This window comes from Bombus impatiens, unplaced genomic scaffold (assembly GCF_000188095.3).
Source record: "Bombus impatiens unplaced genomic scaffold, BIMP_2.2 scf_0010, whole genome shotgun sequence".
Taxonomy (NCBI): domain Eukaryota; kingdom Metazoa; phylum Arthropoda; class Insecta; order Hymenoptera; family Apidae; genus Bombus; species Bombus impatiens.
The window spans coordinates 1154628-1172955 of record NT_176429.1 but is presented as its reverse complement, the minus strand read 5'-3'; the positions used below and the strand labels follow the sequence as shown (position 1 = coordinate 1172955).

At 42.5% G+C, this 18328-nt stretch overlaps 1 protein-coding gene and 1 long non-coding RNA gene across 10 annotated transcripts in view; one reads left to right on the top strand and one right to left on the bottom strand.

Annotated features, from left to right (window-relative positions):
* The window catches only part of LOC100749223 (retinoic acid receptor RXR-alpha-B), a 61455-nt gene that overhangs the window by 34615 nt on the left and 8512 nt on the right, over positions 1–18328 (bottom strand). Inside the window, exon 1 of one of the 9 annotated variants that reach the window (XM_012387085.3) lies at positions 5043–5209. The exons of 1 other annotated variant lie outside the window; for it this stretch is intronic. The gene's annotated coding sequence lies outside the window, so the exon portion shown is untranslated. 7 more of the 9 variants (XM_012386808.3, XM_012387035.3, XM_003484414.4 and 4 more) reach the window with 7 other exon arrangements.
* On the top strand, positions 6327–11296 carry LOC112213680. The gene is made up of 2 exons (XR_002947581.2): positions 6327–7961; positions 8043–11296. It is a non-coding gene; the product is annotated as an uncharacterized LOC112213680 (long non-coding RNA).

Sequence of the window (18328 nt, the reverse complement as noted above, 5' to 3'; positions counted from 1 at the left end):
AACAATTGAATTCTCGCGTTCGGTCAATATTTATGAGTTCCAACGTACGTATTTTTGCGATAAATCGTACCGAATTTATTCGCAGAGTATCTCAAACGTTCGTCGTTGTAGACCCTTCGATTTTCTCAATCGAATCAGAGAAATTCACGTCGATAGAAATAATTGGAATCGGGAAAAATTCGTTCGATCCGGAACCGAGTAAAATCTCGTTCGGATGAATAGAGTGCCGGTGTAAATGAAATTCCTGCAGTCGGTGTTACAAACGATGACCTTGACCACAGCATGTAGGCAGTAAAATGCGATTGCCTTGGCTGTGCAACGGCGACAATCGCCGCCGGTGGAGAAACAATGCTTACGTAACGCAGCCAATTATGCAAAATGCAACGTATGTCCACGTGCATCGCAGCGGTGCATCTTCTATTCTCTTAGCGTCGCGTGTATCCGCCTGACGACTCCGCTTCCTAACGTCGCTGAACGATAATGCTCGTCAAAACATGCCGCGAGACTACGATCACTGTTATGTAAAACCTGCCCAACAGGGAAACGGAATTGCCTTCGTTAACTAAGGTAAAAACGAATATCGTTTGCTGGTTCTTCGGTTTTCTAATTTTTCTTTTTCGATCGATCAATTTTTTTTCGCGACGATCAATCTCGACGATGAATGAAAGGGAGGACGTATTTCTAATGGCGGCTCCCGGAGTCGAGGTTGAAGTTCAAGGTTACAGACGAAGAGGCTACGTCAAACCCTGTCTACTAAGAAAGACGAATCGATATGTACCCGGTGCTCCGCAAGTAGAATCAGACGGCAGAGGCTGACGCGAATGCAGGTGGTTGAAACTACTTGAGTTTTTACGACGAAGATTTCGACGCGAGATTCAACCTTTTGCGATGTACTTTTATTAGCGATCGATCTTTCATCGATTGATTCTCTGTAACGATTCTCGATAAAAACTGATAAAATGGTAAAAAAAAAAAAATTGGAAAAGGGGATGGGAAACAACGATGCAGAACGTGTTTTCGACGTTTCGAACTAGCTTTCACGGATTTTTGAAGCGGTATTGGCAGCTCGAGTACAATGCCATCGATCTGTCTTCTAAAATAAAGACGAGTAGCACAGAAACAAAGGAGACCCGAACATACATGATTTATTTATTCCAGAACGACCGAACTCGATATGTTATTGTCATTTGCAGCGTGAAAGTTAATCGATAACACACGCTTCACCCGTTATCCATTTCTCACATGTTGGACGCGTAAGCTATTCTTCGGATGGCCTCGAGCCACTAGACACGACGTAGACTGAATTTGGCGAATCATTTAGCGACCTGTGAAATAGCGTCACCTACATACTTATCAAACGTTTCTCTCGCCGTTTGCCACGCTCTAAGTATCTCTAGACGTTGAATAAAATTATCTTTGAATTCATTTTATCGACGATTTCAATCGTCCGATCGATTAATTTTTACGAAAGGATTAAAAGAAAATAAATCCATGTAAAAAGCTATTAAAATTAACAATGTGGAAAGTTCCAAGTATAAAGAAACTCGAACGAAGAAAAAAAAAATATATAAAATGTTCGACTTTGTCAGGGTAACAAAGTAGAAGATAGAAAGATCGATACGTGTGTCATCGAGCAACCTCGAGTAACTATGCAGAGAAGCAAACAGAAGGGTGCACGCAAACTTGTTTACAAACCGAAGAAACGACGAAACAGGAACTTGGTGTGTGCAACGTATTTGAACGACAACAAAAAGTTGACCGCTGCGATGTTGCAGTCGCAGCAAAGATCAGTCGGCACCTTAATACTGCGTAGAAGATTCGAGAGAGGGAGAAGAGTACGCTGAAACTGCGTACTTTCGTAGTTAGGGTACGATGATTCACGAATACACCAGCCAATGCACCCGTGGAAAAATACGCAAACATAATAAATTGGTCGAAGCTTCGTTTCATAATCAGCCTCCTATCTGCGCCGATACGCACGTATATGAAAATAATTCGTTGATAAGACATGGATTTCGTAATTTTATCCAAAATAATCTTGTATCGCGAATTGTCACAATGTTTGCAACTGAAGAAGCAACAGTTTAAAAATCGTTGGAATAAATAAAACGGATGAACGACGATAAAATTATTTTCTATCGCGAAACATTATATTGTAGCGTGGCGATTAAAATGACAAATATTAGAAATAAATTGAATAGACGAATGACGTTGAAATAATCTTCTATGGCTATAACTTTTGCAATTAAAGACGCGGATGTTAAAAAATAATTTAAAGATTTATGGAAAATAATTGTTAAATTACACGAAGATATTAATTCTCAAATTTGCATGATGTACGCTTTCTTGAAAAATATGTTTGTAACATTGTTTTGTCCACGGTAGAACGTTTCAAGCGAGAAGAATTCATTATGCCTTGCGCAAATCCATCCGCGTCGTCGAATACACACGGCGGTATTTTTCACGGAAGAAGAAAGTAGCTGAAAGTATGAGACAACTAGTTCGACCAACAACTACAGTAGTATGCGTGTGTATATCGTAGGAGAAACAAACGGAATAACACGAGTCTCTCGGAAGTCAAACTGATCCAACTCCATTTTTAAATCTAAGGTAATTATTCGTTATTAACAAAATGCGAATGTTCGTACAATTTCATATTTTTATTAATATAACTGAAATCCAAATAGCAATCTGCTCGGATGTCTCGTGTCTTCGTACATTTTCACACTCTAAAAGCAACTATTGATAATCGGTTCGATATGAATTTCTAAACACGACGAACGAAATAGAATTCAAACGGATATTTGTGTCAGCCTTTACATATTACGAGTATTTTAAATTAGATATTTCTAGGTATTTAAATCTCCTACAACTACTATTGATTATTATCATTTAACTTTTCGAAAAATACGACTCATGGTCGTAAGTTTACTCGGCGCAAGAAAATGATATAAATAGTTATAAATTACAAAGCAAATTTTCAAAGGTAATGTTTAGAAAAGACAATGTCAGAGTGCCTTCGAAGCGGCTCGTATGTCGTACCGTGAACTTATTACAATGCGTTTAAAACGCTCGTGAAACTGGTCGAATTTCGAGCGATCGAGGCCAAAGATTGCTCGCTTGGCACGTGCGCTTCGACGAGCATAATGATCGTACCCACGCTGCCGCAAAAGTCGTTGCAGCAAAAGTCACGTTTGATTACGACACACTGTGACAATATGCTTTGCACGATCGATAACGTTTGTGGCATCCAGCGACAGTTTTAGCGTCGCGCGTTCTCGGTCTTTGGCATCGAAAAGAAAATGCAAAACATTCGTCACGTTGCTCGGAACACGGCCCGCGCTTCGTTTTCCATATTCGAATCATTCTCCCATTCTAATTATCTCGTTATTCTATCGCAAAGTCGTATCATCTTAAACCTAAACTTCGTCGTTAGAAAACCAAAGATTAGTTTATTATTATATTATTCTCGTCCGATTTTATCGTCTTCGATCTCGTACCTGTATACGAGTTGAACATTTTAAAAAGGTTTCACGGTTACGGGACACGGTGTATCAGTTAACATTCTTTTAAATATTTTGCAATACAAAGCGGAAGATCTGTCCGACCAGAAACTTTGCACACCTCTGTACGATCCTAGGGAAAGGCAGACGAACAATATTATAAAACAAAACATCGTTTATCTAATTTTGTATAACTTTTCCTTCGTATAATACGAGTTCGGATAAATGGATTCAAGCGGAAGTTTATTTCATCGGGCATTAACTGGAACTGTACACGTTCGAAGTCTCGCTTCCAAGATGTTTCATCGACGCGACGTTTTAAAGCTGCAACTGTACGCGAAGAAGAAGCACAACAGGTACGACATTCCCTTTTTACTAATCCACGAAGGTCGAGTTGCATTGTTACCGCGAGAGGCAGAACACAACGGGTCGCAATTGCGCGTTAGAAGCACCGTGCACTTTTTATGCACCATAAACGCAACGAAGGATCGGAGACGCTTATCTACGTATGTCGACAAACATGCTCGTGCTACGACGAAACACCGATAAACACTTCGCGTTCGATCGCTTCTCGAACAACACTGGTACTTTGAGAAAAATCTTCGAATACGAAACCACGGACAAAGATTTTGCACCTATCCCAAAGGTAAAAAGTTTGGAACGTCTGGTTTTAAATATCGCGCGTTATGTCGTTATTCTTCTTATTATCGTCATACGCGAAAGAAATTCTCTTCTTACTAAGAGTCGTTTGATAATTGACCTGTATGAACTTTAGGAAAATGTAGCGAGATATAGGAGCGTGGTATAGCGGTGTTAATATTCAACGCGTACCGAGAGGAAAAAAGGAGAAAACAAGCATGCGAATTTCTGACATTGAACTTCACTGTTGCACTCGTTTGCATATAAGACGCACAGTCGAATCTTTCCCACTGGGCAAAGGAGGACACGACGATGATCCTTCCAACATTCGGGATTCCAAAAGCAATCCTTTCGCTGTAGCGCGCGTGAACGGAATACCGTTCACAGATCACTGTTGCACCGCTCTGTCGGAGAAACAACGACGAAAATACGAGCGCGCATCACAAACGCGACTACGTACTACGCATTCCCTATGACCGATCCTCGACGGGACATACGAGCACAGTTATTGCACCTCGTACAGTTGACGTGGAAATTTCCTAACGCACTGCAGTTCGATTTGTTTGTTCGTTCGATATGGTACTTACGCACGTGTCGCGATACACGTTTCCAACTTCCTAGAAACGAGCAAGTTGGCTCGGTTTGACGAGACGTAGGCAGCGCACGCGACGAGGGCTACGGGCGCACATATTCCACCGCGTCCAGAGCGTTACACACGTGCCGCGAATAGAGAAGCACGCGGCCAGCAACACGCGACACGACCGAATGACCCGCGACGCGAATAAATTTCGCAAGATAGAAGGACAAAGAACACAACGAGAAAGGGAGAAAGGGAGAAGGGGAGGGGAAGAACGTTACGGGCGAAAAGAGAGTGTAAGTAGTTCAGAGCAGAGACGATACCTCCGTCGCGCGTGTATCGTCGACCCGACTCACCGACTAACTGACTCAATGACTGACTGACTGACTGACTAACTGACTCGGAGATGCACGGCGCTAAAGGCAACTGAGTGCCAGCCGGCCGGTCTCGCTCGTTGCATGTGAGCGTGCAGCCGGTAGGGCGGCGGGGTGGGGACAGGGAGGACGGAGGAAGGGTGCAGGAGGAGGGGGAGCCACGGGAGAAGCAAGAGAGGGACAATAGAGGATCGAGAGGAGGTGAAGGACGAGGAGAAGGCGATGGAGGACGAAAAGGTGGCAGCGGACAGCGTAGAGGGGACGGGAAGGGGAGAACGCTGAAGAAGGAAGGAGTGCAAGCGAAGCCCCGTCTGACAAGCGACGTTCCGTCTCTACTTGCACTTTTCTTCGTAGGAAAATGTCGAGCACGGGACGACAAGCGATTTTCGATCATCGATCGAACACCTACGCTTTCCATATATCTCAACGAGTAATCGTAATTGTACCGTTGACATTTTTTCTTCGTGGAACATTCTCGATTAGCCTATCGACGATCGCGCGAAGTAGGTCACAGCCCGATTCGTCGGCTCGTAAAATAAAAACCACGTGCGAAAGCGAAATCCGAACTTTCCATTCTATCGGTTCGATCTACGTAACGCGAATGCGAGGAAAACATAGCCAGTGCGACGATATACGGCTATCCATAATCGATAAAAACGTGTAATACTCGACGATAGAAATGTAACCTTACCGCTCGAGGTCTTCGAGCGAGTTTGGTGCGATGCGAGCGTGGTAGGGGAAAGGAGGAGGAGATATTAGAACAAGGGAGATAGGAAGAAACGACGTATGCGAATAAGAGCAGAAAGGAAATGAAGAGGGACAGAGAAAAGCAGATAGAGCTTGCGCCGTCACTGTCGAGCTTAGGAGTCAAGTTCTAGTGCACGGCCGAAACGGGAGAATCGACCTCCCCTCTTCGTCCCCCTCTACCGTCGCGAGCTGGCTCGTCCAATGGCACGGTAGTGAGGGAAATCGTCGAAAGCGAAGGGGAAGGGAGCGGTTCGCAATGTCGAGCGTGCGCGACGGCGAGCCTTGCATGGGGATTTCTACCAGGTGACCGAAATATACACCTCTGGCACCGAACATGTAACAACGAATCTGATAAGGGAAATAAGCCGCAGCTAGGTACCTTTAACGAAGATTTACGTTACGCTCGTAACGAATGCCCGACCGAGATGCTGCATCAGATACGCGCGTTTTCGTAAAGGCGTGTTTAAAACGCGCCGCGACGAAAGGAGTTGCCGAGCCGCGAGAAGCTATTCTTAGCCGCGCGACGGCGGAACGAGCGCGAATCGGAACGTACGAAATACCGAAGAATCGCGCCGAAACGATTATAATTAACGATCAGCCGGTTCTCCAGCGACGCAGACACGCTCGATACCAGGTATAAATCAACAATGCGGCCAGATCGCTGACGAAGATAAAGCCGAGTGTCGCGAACGATCGTTTCCCTTTTCTGTATCGCGAGTCGATAAAGCTCGTTCGCGACATACCAATAGCGACGCGCAGACCACTCGTGCAGATACGTGACCAACGATACAAACGATGCAGTACCAGTTTCACGCTAAACATCGACGTTCGTCTATCGATGAACATCGTTCCGATTATTTTTACTTATTCGCTGCTGTAACATATTTTTCATGCGCAATCCGTATCGATGATCCTAGTTAAAGAATCGCGGATAAATTTTCTTCGGGATACGGAATTTGCGTTTGGAACGAAAATCACGTCATCGGCATAGCGCGATGTTACACGACGAGAGGTTAATCGTCTCGCTTTTAACTCTGAACTTGTGCATCCTGGCAGCCTCCGCTTTCTTTGTTAACAGCGTAATGCACGGAAAGAACTATCCTTGCAGCGGCCTTTCGTGGAACGGAACGTGTCCACGAACGATCTGCCGCACCTGCTTCGATACCTCCTTGATTCACCGCAACATACTAGACACACCCGTTTCGTTGTCCTCGCAGCAATCAAACTCGCTCTTTGAGGAAGTTCTTCGATGCTTCCCCTTTTCTTTTTCCTTCTATCTTTTTTCCTTTTCACTCTTTTCGAAGCCGTTTGGCCCATATGCCAGCTAACCGACACTCTGTGTAGACGCACGATAATCAGCCGTGTGTGTGTGTGTGAGTGTGTGTGTGTGTACACGGCTGACTATCGCGTTCATAGTAGTAGCGTCGCGTGTCTGCGTCCGCTGCTGCAACTCGTGCGTGCTCGACTATGTGACGGTGTGTGTGCGTGCGTGCACGCGCAAACGCGAGCGTCGATCGCATAAGTAGTCGTCAAGGTTAGCCACCTACTCGCTATCGCGGGATTCGTGCACACTCTCCGCGGATGCATTTGAGTCGTCTTGCCAGCTTTAAAGTTTATTACGTGCTCGCCACGGAGCATCGAGGAAACGAATCTCAGCGCGCGCGCTGCCTCAGCCTTGTCCCGTTGCGTTCTGCGACTTCGCAGTTTTATGGCGCGTTTCGTGCGTCCATCGCTGTTGTGCAACACCCGCTCGCAGCGTACGCTAGCTTCGCGGGCGGTTTCTTCGACTTTTTGCACTTTAAAAGTTGTTTACGATTGCTCCGGCTGGAATCGATGAGATACTGTTTCAAAGAACGGTTCTTTTAATAAAACGGAGGTCGTTAACTTTAATAACACGACAGCCTTCTTTATGGCACGTCTTAACGATTCGCGCGAAATCTTCTTAGTCGTTGGTGTACTACACGTAGAAGCAGAATTAACAAGATTAATATACTGGAATTCGAAAGTGCAATGGGAAATTATTTGGCTAATTAAAAAAATATGTAATTGATTTATGATATCGTAAAGGAGTTAAGTTTCAAAATTTGTTGTCTCAATTCCTAGTGAAGAGATCATGTTTTTGTAAATAACACCGATAGAACGAAGTACTTTGACACCGGTATAGAACGGAGCAAAAGTATCCTTGCTTGTTTTTACGAACAGGTGAGTAGGACGAGGAAAGGTTAACAGGACTCGAGGATATTCCGTTTACATTCTTCGTCGAAACTGGTTTCTCCCTCGTTCGATCGTCAGGGATGTTGTATGGTCTTTTGGACCTTAGAAAGGTTGCAAAACGCGCGAGAAAAATCGACGAAATTAATTCCTTTGGTTTGAAATCAAATTCTTTTATCCGAAGGAATTTTAATGAAAAAAGGCAATTCTAGATAATTATAATCTAGATTTCATTTTACAATAATATTCGTAAGCAATTGTATTATTAAATATTCAAGAACTATAGTTCTTATGAATTTAATCGGTGTCATTGATATCACTAACTCAACTTACATCCTATTAAGATATAAAAACCATGAACTTTCCTGTTTTAAAATGCAACATATTAACCGTACAGCGACATAACGTAAAAAAACTGCGTGCCAATGACGAATCGCGCTTTATTAAATTTGCATTCGAACAAAATATAAAGAAACCAAGATTTTCCTCCTCTGCGATGTGATACGCGAACAGTACGAATGTAAAAAGGCAAAAGCGCAATATCATCGATGAGTTGCACCTGAGCAATCTCATCTCCATCAAACGTCGCAAACGGACGTGGTAAAAAAGACACAGTACTAACGTCCATTCGATTAAGATACGACGGAAGCGTAACTCGAACGCGGAGGAAGTTGAAGCGAGGCAAGGAAGGAGAAAGAGAAAAAAGAATGGAAAAAAAGAAAGAAAGAAAGAAAGAAGTAAAAAAAGGAGTGTCGGTTCGATGCAAGCCAGAAGAAAGCAACGGCGGTGCAGCTGTTTCGCTGTTGGTCCGGTTGCACAATGCAAAATTCGGGTTCTAATTCTAAAGCGAGTACCAATCAGCCCGGGCATTGTTCACCCATGAAAGCTCGCAATTTTTCAGGGTTAATCGTTCCTTGAAACCTAATAAGCGACGAGCTAACGCCGTTGGATGTCGTTTTCTTAGGAGAAAAAAAAACACATGCCCGTTCAGGAGTGGACACACGTCCCCCGAAAAAATCACCGAGGGGATGCCGAGAGAACGTTCGAAAAGTTTGACGCTCGAACACGCCTCGAATACGTCACGATCGGGACCGGTTAACAGTCGAGGTAATTGGCCATTGTAAATTCGCTGTGTGTCGCCAAAGAGTACCGTGCAAGTGCAGCAATATAGATATTTTAACTCGTTCGAGTAATCTGACTTTCAATGGATAGCTAATAAGAAATGTGGAAGAAAATCAATTAAGAAAGTGCGTCAATGTAAATAGGATAGGTAATCGATAGAAATCGCCTTGTGATTCCTCGTTCGATGTTCAAGAAAGTTTGTAACGCGAATACCAATAGAGAATCTAAAGTACAGAAAAGTATAAACCATGTTACGCGTTATACGATCGAACCGTTTGAAGATAGGATACCGCAGTTAAGATACCAAGACAAAAGAGTAATGGAGTTAGAATTTCGCTTTGGAAGCTTCGCGTGATTTCTCCTATTCTGAAATTAACAATTGGAATAGCGAAATTAAAACTCCTATCGAAAATCAATAAGATTCGAATAATTAACTAGGTGAGCGTCACGAGTCTTAAAAAATTATTTTGCATATTTTATACTGGCAATTTTTGAAAGTAAATTAGATTCGTTACAAGTGATATTTATGTAGTCGATATATCTTACGTCACGATGAACCTCCAATTATACTACATAAACTGCAGAGATAAATTGTTTCTTTGGAATTACGATTCACATATACGTTCCTAATTTCATAGAATATTCAAATGTAAGAAACTACGTCGTAAATTCGTATCGTGTATTACGTTTCTTGAAATAAAAAGATTCTCGTAAGTAACCGTCCACGTTTAAAATTCCACGTCTTAAACCATTCTCAACAAATTTCCGATAATGATCCACGTTACCACTTTCTTCGTTCTATACGAAGAATTCTCGGAACTCAGCCAGTCGCTTGGACGCCTATGAACTTCAGCAGCCGGTCCAAAAGCGTGATGCATCCAAAGCGATCCATCAAATCGGTCGACACGTTTGGTCTTGGGTGCACTGAATCGGTCACACCGTGGCGATTGCATATGCACTTACATCCCGCTATAAATAATGCTCGTTGACGGGGAACGAGAGGAAGGATGACCAATCAGGTATGGGTGGAAGGGATTCACCGAAGCAAGTTGCCAGAAAGACGGAGAGAGAACAGTCAAGGACAACTTACGTGACCACCGCATTGCGACGGACGAATCAACAACGATCCTAAAATTCTCCTATTTTCTCTGCCGTCAGAGACGAACTGTCCGTTCATAGACGATAGTATAAATAGTTCGTTCACCCAATACGTTTGAGAGCGATCCAAAGCTTGTAAATTCGCGGAAGAAGAAGAACAACACGCCGGCCGATTCTCGAGACACCGGAAGAGAAGCTACGGGACACGACGTGTGAAATAGAAAAGAGCGTTTGGTATGTCAGGACGCTTATCAAAGCGAACGAGGAAACGTCAATAAAAGCGTTCTCGAGTCAATTCCTGTCGAGTTATGGCCGATTTAGCGTGTTGCCTGTGTGACGGATGCTCTCTGCGCTTCTTCTTGCATCGCTGTTGCTTTTCGCTGTCATGTTTGTATTCCGTTTGAAGTAGACAGATCTACACCTGTTTTGAGACAGACGTGGGATAGACGTTGCGTTATAAATCTTGCGAGTCGACTACCTTTGGCGCCGCATATTTTACAACGATTAAATATCTATGCGAAGATTGTCGGATAACGTGGTATCCTGGTGCGAGGATATCGGTAATAATTTTATTTAAACGTGATATTCTTAAGCAATGGACATCTTCGTAAAGATCGAATAAAATAATAACACCTCGCTCTAAGCAGGCGCGGAAAGTGGACGATGAAGATTCTTCGATTAAACGCGGACTTGGACAACCGAGGCAAAAAATGAACGAGCAAGCAGCAACATGGAACAAAGTTCTTGCAACTGGACAAGAAATACCCAAGGTACAAAAAGATCCACACAGATGCGTCGAAAAGAAACTCAGAAATCGCTATCACGCCCGAGGATCAGACGATCAAGACACATCCATGTCAATTATCTCAGCTGAGAAAACGCACTCTTGGACACCGTGAAACCTGCGTACTGAACTACGCTATACAGACGACACCTATAATCTAGTCGTATACTCGAGCTTCATAAGCGCGATTAAAGCCCCATCAAAATCAACTCAAAAACGCGCGATTATCAAAAGATACAAGGAAAACGAAGTCGCCGAAACTGCATCATCGTCTACCGAATCTCCTATTCAAATTCTTCGCTAGGATCTCATCGATCACGCAAGAAGAAGAAAAAGGAAAGCAGACGATAAAAGAACCTACATCCATAACATAACTCGAATCTTCTACGTGCCAATACATGGAAAATCCATGGACAAGAAAGATAAATCCCCTTATTGTCCCGATTACAAATCGGCCACGCTGAAATCATCCAGGACTGCATCATCGGCAAAACAGACTTATCATACCGCCATCATCTGCGAAAATCAGCCGCTAACAAGTCACCGCGAACGATACGAATGCACAAAATTTGAACAACAGAGACGAAAAGACGGCATCGAATCTAACACAGCGTCAACATCCAAGAAACGTTTAAGAAATACGATTCGGTTCGTTAAAGATTCCGAGCTATATGACAGAATCTGAATCGGAATCGGAAAAAGTGGTTGCGTGGGGAAAAGAGAATAGTACGTTAATAGTAAACTATAGTTAGAAATAGCCAGTTTATTGTTGTTCGTGACAAGTATCGTTTATACGTATACGATGTCGTAAATTTTACGAATTAATCTTCTTTAACGATGCACTCGTTGGATCGATACTTGGATCGTATCGTGAAAGAACGACACGGCATTAACGGTGCTCGTTGCAAGAAACAGTTAAAGGAGCTTGATCGTTTCTCCTTCGTCTTCCGTTTCTTCTTTTATTTTTGTATTTTATATCAGCTTGTACACTCCCTTCGGACCGTGAGATAAACCTTGACCAAGTTAAGGATAACCGCATTAAGGTAGCACTCTCTCGTAAGCCAATCAACCGAGGAAAGTGCTTAACGGAAAGTGAATTATTGTTTGTTCTTACGTGGAGCAAGTGTGACGAGAGAGTATAAAAAAATAGAACGACGCCTTTCGAGCCCATTCACCGGACAGTGTTGATCTATTCGCGTTAGAATACCTTTGTTTCGTCGTTCTTTATCGAGTGCGTGATGACGTACTCTTGTATGGCGTAGACAGTTAAGAAAGTTTAAAAAAAAAACGACGAGTTTAATATGTAAAAACTTGTGGATTATTAATTGTAAGGCTGTGGTTTCTTAGACAAATTCTATGACATATCATACAAGAAACATAAGACAGTGGACGCAGGAAATGAACAGGTATTATTAAATTACCGATTAATGCACGTTATCGTCCTGTTTCGTTTGACCTAAATTCGCATATTTCGTTCATATTTCGTTAATAACTTACTTACGTAACGAAGCATCGCTATTCTATTCGAACAAGAACGTCGTAACTCACCTGCAACAAAAAATGAGATAATTTGTTAGTGGCGACTTAATATAAAATACATAAATATTCTTTTACATAAATATATTATCCATTCCAGCACAGTCTCGTCGTATATTATCGATTACAAAATTATACGAATATAAATTAACGACTGATGAGACCATTCTCTACTACTTCGCTACCGAAGGACAATGTGCTAATAATTTTTATCGATTCATTAGTCGTCCGTTTTGGAAGACATCAGCGCGTTTTTTTATTTTTTTATTTTTTTTTTTAAGTATATAAACGACGAAAGACTCGATCGATCAAAGAAATTATTCTCTCGAACAATGGCCGGTAATCGTTCCCGACGAACAACGAAATCTTCGTAACGGTTCCTCCAACTTGTTACATCCGGAGCAACTCGTGGCAACCAACCGAAACCGCGTCCGTTCAGCAACGAGAAACTTTACGGATGCTCCTGGAGAGAGCTTCGTCGGTGGTTTCCCGATACACAGTCCCCGTGGAAGCGCGCTTTACGTGACGAGTTTCCATTTGCCGATCTCACGGGAATGTCAAGGTTCCCGTTGCAATTTCACGCTGAAACACGATTCGTGCGTCCAACCTTTTCTCCCCCGAGCGCCTGCCGTGGAAACTTCGCGGGACCATCGGCTATCGAACGAGCTGAAATTAGGTCAAGTGCGGATTTCCCGTGGAAACACGTGCAACGTGTTCGCGAAAAGAGAATAGAACGATGGGAAATGACGGTTGGAATCCTTTCATCGAAATGGAAACTAAACTTAATAGTAAAACTATCTGTCTATAACGTATTACGAGATACATACACGGCAAGGTTGGCTGGCAGAGGTTTCCTACTGGAGCGTAGTCTCATTTCGATTTAGATTACGCGTTACAATTGAACATCTTCCGATTACTCGTCTTGCAGCTGATATTTCGAAAAGAAAAGAACAGACCGATAGAACGCGTTATCGTTTCGCGGGCTGTCGAGGAAAACGCATAAATAGAAGAACGATACGTGAGTCTGGAAAGACGAGGACAATAAAAGCGGCGCTCGCCGTTGAACGCGGATATAGGTCAACCAAATGAGTCAGGATTATGAAGGATGCGCGTACCCGACACGTGTAATGGAGATATTCCCCGCTACCTCTTCTTCAGCGCGTATTTTTTCAACGGCCATCTCTTTTAAAAAATAAATTATGTACAGCGAACACGCGTGGATTAAACATACCACGACAACCTGTAGTAATTAGAATGAAATTCGTTATCCTGTAATACCGCTGGCCTCGTGATAATTGACCCAGATTATCAGATAAACGATTAATCGGATAGAATTTTGTATTCGTGTAATATTACGACGTAAAATACACAGCGAACGTTAGTTTTGTCAAAACTATTTGTAACGGTTGCAGGGAAACGAGCAATGTTAATTTTTGACAAATCGCGGGTAAGGAACTGCTCGACTTTCTAAATACGAAAAGAGAAATTAAAAGAAAAAAAAAGAAATTAAAATTCGTAAGCAAGATAATTCTCCTGGCTATTCGTCGCAGGTGAATCAGATGCTTTAATCACGTCGCTTCGTAAACATTCATGATTTTTAATTGGTCGTTATACAGCTCGTTACGAAGTGTGTCGGAAAGCCGACGATGTCGTGTTGGCGAGAGTAACCGCGTTTACCTTCGTCGATTTCTTCGACTAACGAGTTCCAGGTAATCGCGTCAGTTTTTCTGCCAACGATCCTTCGATCTCGATCCGATCGTCACGCTATTCTTTGAAAAAATCTTTTTACACGCGATCGTGTGAAACGTCTCGTTACTAGCTTTCCGATCGTATTAATAATCTCAATAGCGTAAGAGTATTATTTCCCGATTGTTTTCCGTATTCTTATTTTTTCTTGTTTAAAATTCCAATGCTAACTCGACGTACGTACGCGTAATCGATCGTTCGTCTATAAGTTTGTAGAAAAATGTCGACCACACCCTGTATAACACCTGTGTCTCGACGTCTGGAACCGCGAGAGACCGGGAACCTAGGAGAGGAGCTGGTCAGAGTACGCAAAAGGAGGAGGCAAGTAGGTCAGTAGGTGAGTCGTGCTAAACAGTGCACGGGAGTGTCCCGACATTGACCTATATGTCTACTTTGTGTGTGCACTTGCCTTCCCCTTCCGTGACCCCTCTCTTTTCTCGCACACCTCTCGTTCTCCCTTTCGCCCGGTCTCTCTTTTACACGACAGCATCCCCTCCAGCGATGCGCTTTCCAGCCAATTGCATATAGGGTCTGCTCGTGCACACCGAGTGCACTTTCCCCACCATAGCGACGCCAACCCCGGCGCCGGACCGTCCCGCCACCCTGGAGCAGACGCGATCGATGGCCTGACGCGACCGACCACCGCCAACAATTCGCGATTCCCCGCTTATCTGTCCTCCGGTAAATCCCTTTACAACGATTCTTGATCCTCGTGGTCGAAGAATGCAGGACAATACGATAGGGGAAAAGGAAGGTTGGAGTTTCGCATTGAGATTCACACTGTACGGGATCGGTGGGAAAGTTCGTTCCAATTTTGAAGGAATTTGGTCGACATAAAAAATCAAAAGTTGAAAAGTTTCTCGCCGAAAGGTACTGCTGAAAGGTACTGGAAGGATGGGATATTCGAGTTGCGTGAAGGATACAGAAACTGGAATAAAATATGACACCTATATAATTCGATAAATGTATTAGGTTGTCGGAAAAGTGTCTTTCTTTTACACACCCGTCTTTTGCAACGATGCATCTTTATACAAACTAATGGAGATTTAAGGTTTATTGAGTCCAAGAATACAGTTTTAGGTACATCATTTACAATAAACATGAATTTTTGTAATGGTATGTTAGCCAAAGGTACCGATACGCGGCGGTACGACGTAGCCATGCTGTATTATGTTTACATTTTTTTACATTGTTACATTTTTCGTTGTATGATGCAGTTTTTGGGTTTAAGCCGCTGAGAAGCGGAGCTTTTTTTTTCTCTCCTGAAAACTTGGTCGCAAAACAGGACGCTTCCTTTATACAAACTAATCCATCGAACGTTGCGATCTTTATTTTGATAGAACAAAATGCATCGTACGTAATTCGATAAAATAATATAAAACGAAAAATATTGTGCATCCATCATTTCCTTATGGAACGAAAGAAACTTTTCGGACCACCTAATACATGGAGTCGAAATGTAAATAAATCGGGACGAACTTTCCGAGCGACCCAATGACGCGAACTGTTGATCCTCGGAAAAGTTCGAATAGTTGTATCGTATTTCGTTGAAAGAAGGAAATATTTTGTTTTAATTTTTAGTATCGTATGACCCGGTGTCTGTTGGATAGCAGCTGATCATACCGTATATACGTTTCATTCTCCTGACGTATTCGCTGTAAAACGTATATACACCGTTAACCCGAGTCTAAATCAAAGCGACGAATCTTTTTGCAATTCACGCGATCGACGAACGCGCACCTGAACGCGTGCTCGCAGCCTTGCGGAAATATAAATAGCGATCGCGATAGAAAAGGAAGGAAACTTGAACGAGTCAGTCACACTCCACGTGTTTTCCTCACGGCGTGCACCGAGCTTCAGCACCGCGACTAACAACGACGACGACCCTGGTCTAGCCGTGTTACGTAAAGCCTGGCACCGCTGTGGACAGCCGTTCCCTCTCGTTTTATCGCGAATACGACCGCCACTTTCGATCGCGTCGAATAACACGTTCCGACTGAAACGTAAATAAACGATCTTTTCCTCGACGAAGCGAAGGAAATCGTCATTTGGTCGTTGATTCTGCTTGAATTAACGCTTTAACGATGGCACTCGCAAATTGGCGTTCCACGCGAAATTATCGTATCGCTGTCTGTAAAGTACTTTGTCTTCTTCCTCTTATTTGTTCGAATCGAATCCTTACGTGTCCACTCGAGAGCGAGGAAAATCGTTGCGATAAAAAGACGAGATTAGATAAAAAGGTAATCGGAGGAACGCGGCAATTTTAACGAAGACAAAAATTCCCGCGAATTCGATTATTCTCATCGGCAAGTAAACCTCGCGGTTGCTCTGTCATCGAGCAATTTCGATGGAGAAAAATGAAAAAGAAAAAAAAAAGTGGAGAACAGAGAGAGAGAGAGAGAGAGAGAAACGTTGGGATAAAAAATTTCCGCTGAAAACAATTACGTCGCGAAGCAACGCCTTATCATCGAAACGAAGCGTAACACACAGTGCCTTTATCGTACTTTGAACATACTTTGCAATATCTCGTTGCTTTGCTTTTTTTCTTTTTTCTTTTTTTTTTTTCTTTTCGATATGACGCACGTATCAAGACGTTGCGCTGGTCATGCACGGGAATCGACGCAATCACGACAAAGAAATTCGGTGAAAGCAATCGCGCAGAAAAGCAAACACGTTTTAACCGTACGCTTTTAACCGCGAAACATTAACAAAAGCGATATTTCAAAAGTAGAATATACAATTTACCAAAAAGAAATTCGTTAAGTATAAATTATACAAGCAACCTCGTTCCGTCGACGGTCTACGTTTCAATTCATATCTTTCTCTCGGATAGTCGTTAAAAAATCTGGTTTACCGATTCCAATGTTTAAATTGCTCCGTGGCAAATGTATTCGCGCATTGATTTATATTACGAATCGTATTTACATCTTTCGCGTTTTTCAAACGAATCCTCTCGAGAAACGTCGCGATGATGATCCTTAGTTCCGGTGACTTTTAACGATCGGACGGGTCATGTTCTCGCTCGAGACACGAACAAGAAACGACGATCGCAAAAGCGATACCAGCCGGCCGTGCAACTCGATAAAAATTACAACGATGACGTAACGTGCAAGTAAAAAGATAATTTCATTGAAATCTGAAAAGCTGTACGCGAGGACAATCGGAAGGTCGTGTTTCTTTCCGCGCCCTTTAATCCACCTTGAACATTATCCTCTCTTTTTGTCGAAATATCGAATCTAACTGCTGAAAATTGATTCCGAAAGTAACCTTGAATTCTGGAAAGCGCAAAAAGTAAAAAAGGATCGCGAGAATTGCCTGCGACTATAGTCGACAGTAATCGTAGGCAATTTTCTTATGAACGCTGAAAGTTACTTGGTAGATGTATTAGAACAATCGTAAATAAATAACGAATAAGAGTAATGCAATATACGATTAATATACTCGCGTAAATTAGTTTCTTATTATGTGCTAAAGAACTATGTTATGTATTACGTATTTACATTGATAATATGAATGTTTTGCCAATTAAGGGACATGTTTTTTCTGTAGCATGCGATTTCAATTATTCAGGAAGAAATCAATTATAATAATTATCGTAATAATAAAATTACACTGCGACGCGGAAAACGCAGCTTGTTACTGTAACGATGGGATCGTCTGATCTTAACGACACGAACTGTACGGATTAAAACTCCTTCTGCAAGGTAATTTGGAAGAGAACTAACGGCTATATCAAGGAAACCAAAGCAAATTACTCGATAAATTTATATATATACAGGGTGGTGGTACAAACGGAAAGGGGGTGATTCTACGCGAAAAAAGAAGTCGAAAATATAGAATAAAAATTTTTTTTTTTTAATTTTTCCATCGAGACAACGATCTACAGTGAGATCCGTTATAACGAGACGCGATAAAGTGGAGGCGTACCGAGCAAAAATTCAAAGTCGATTTTCTCGAAAACAAAGCCTCGAACGAAAAATTTGTATTCTAT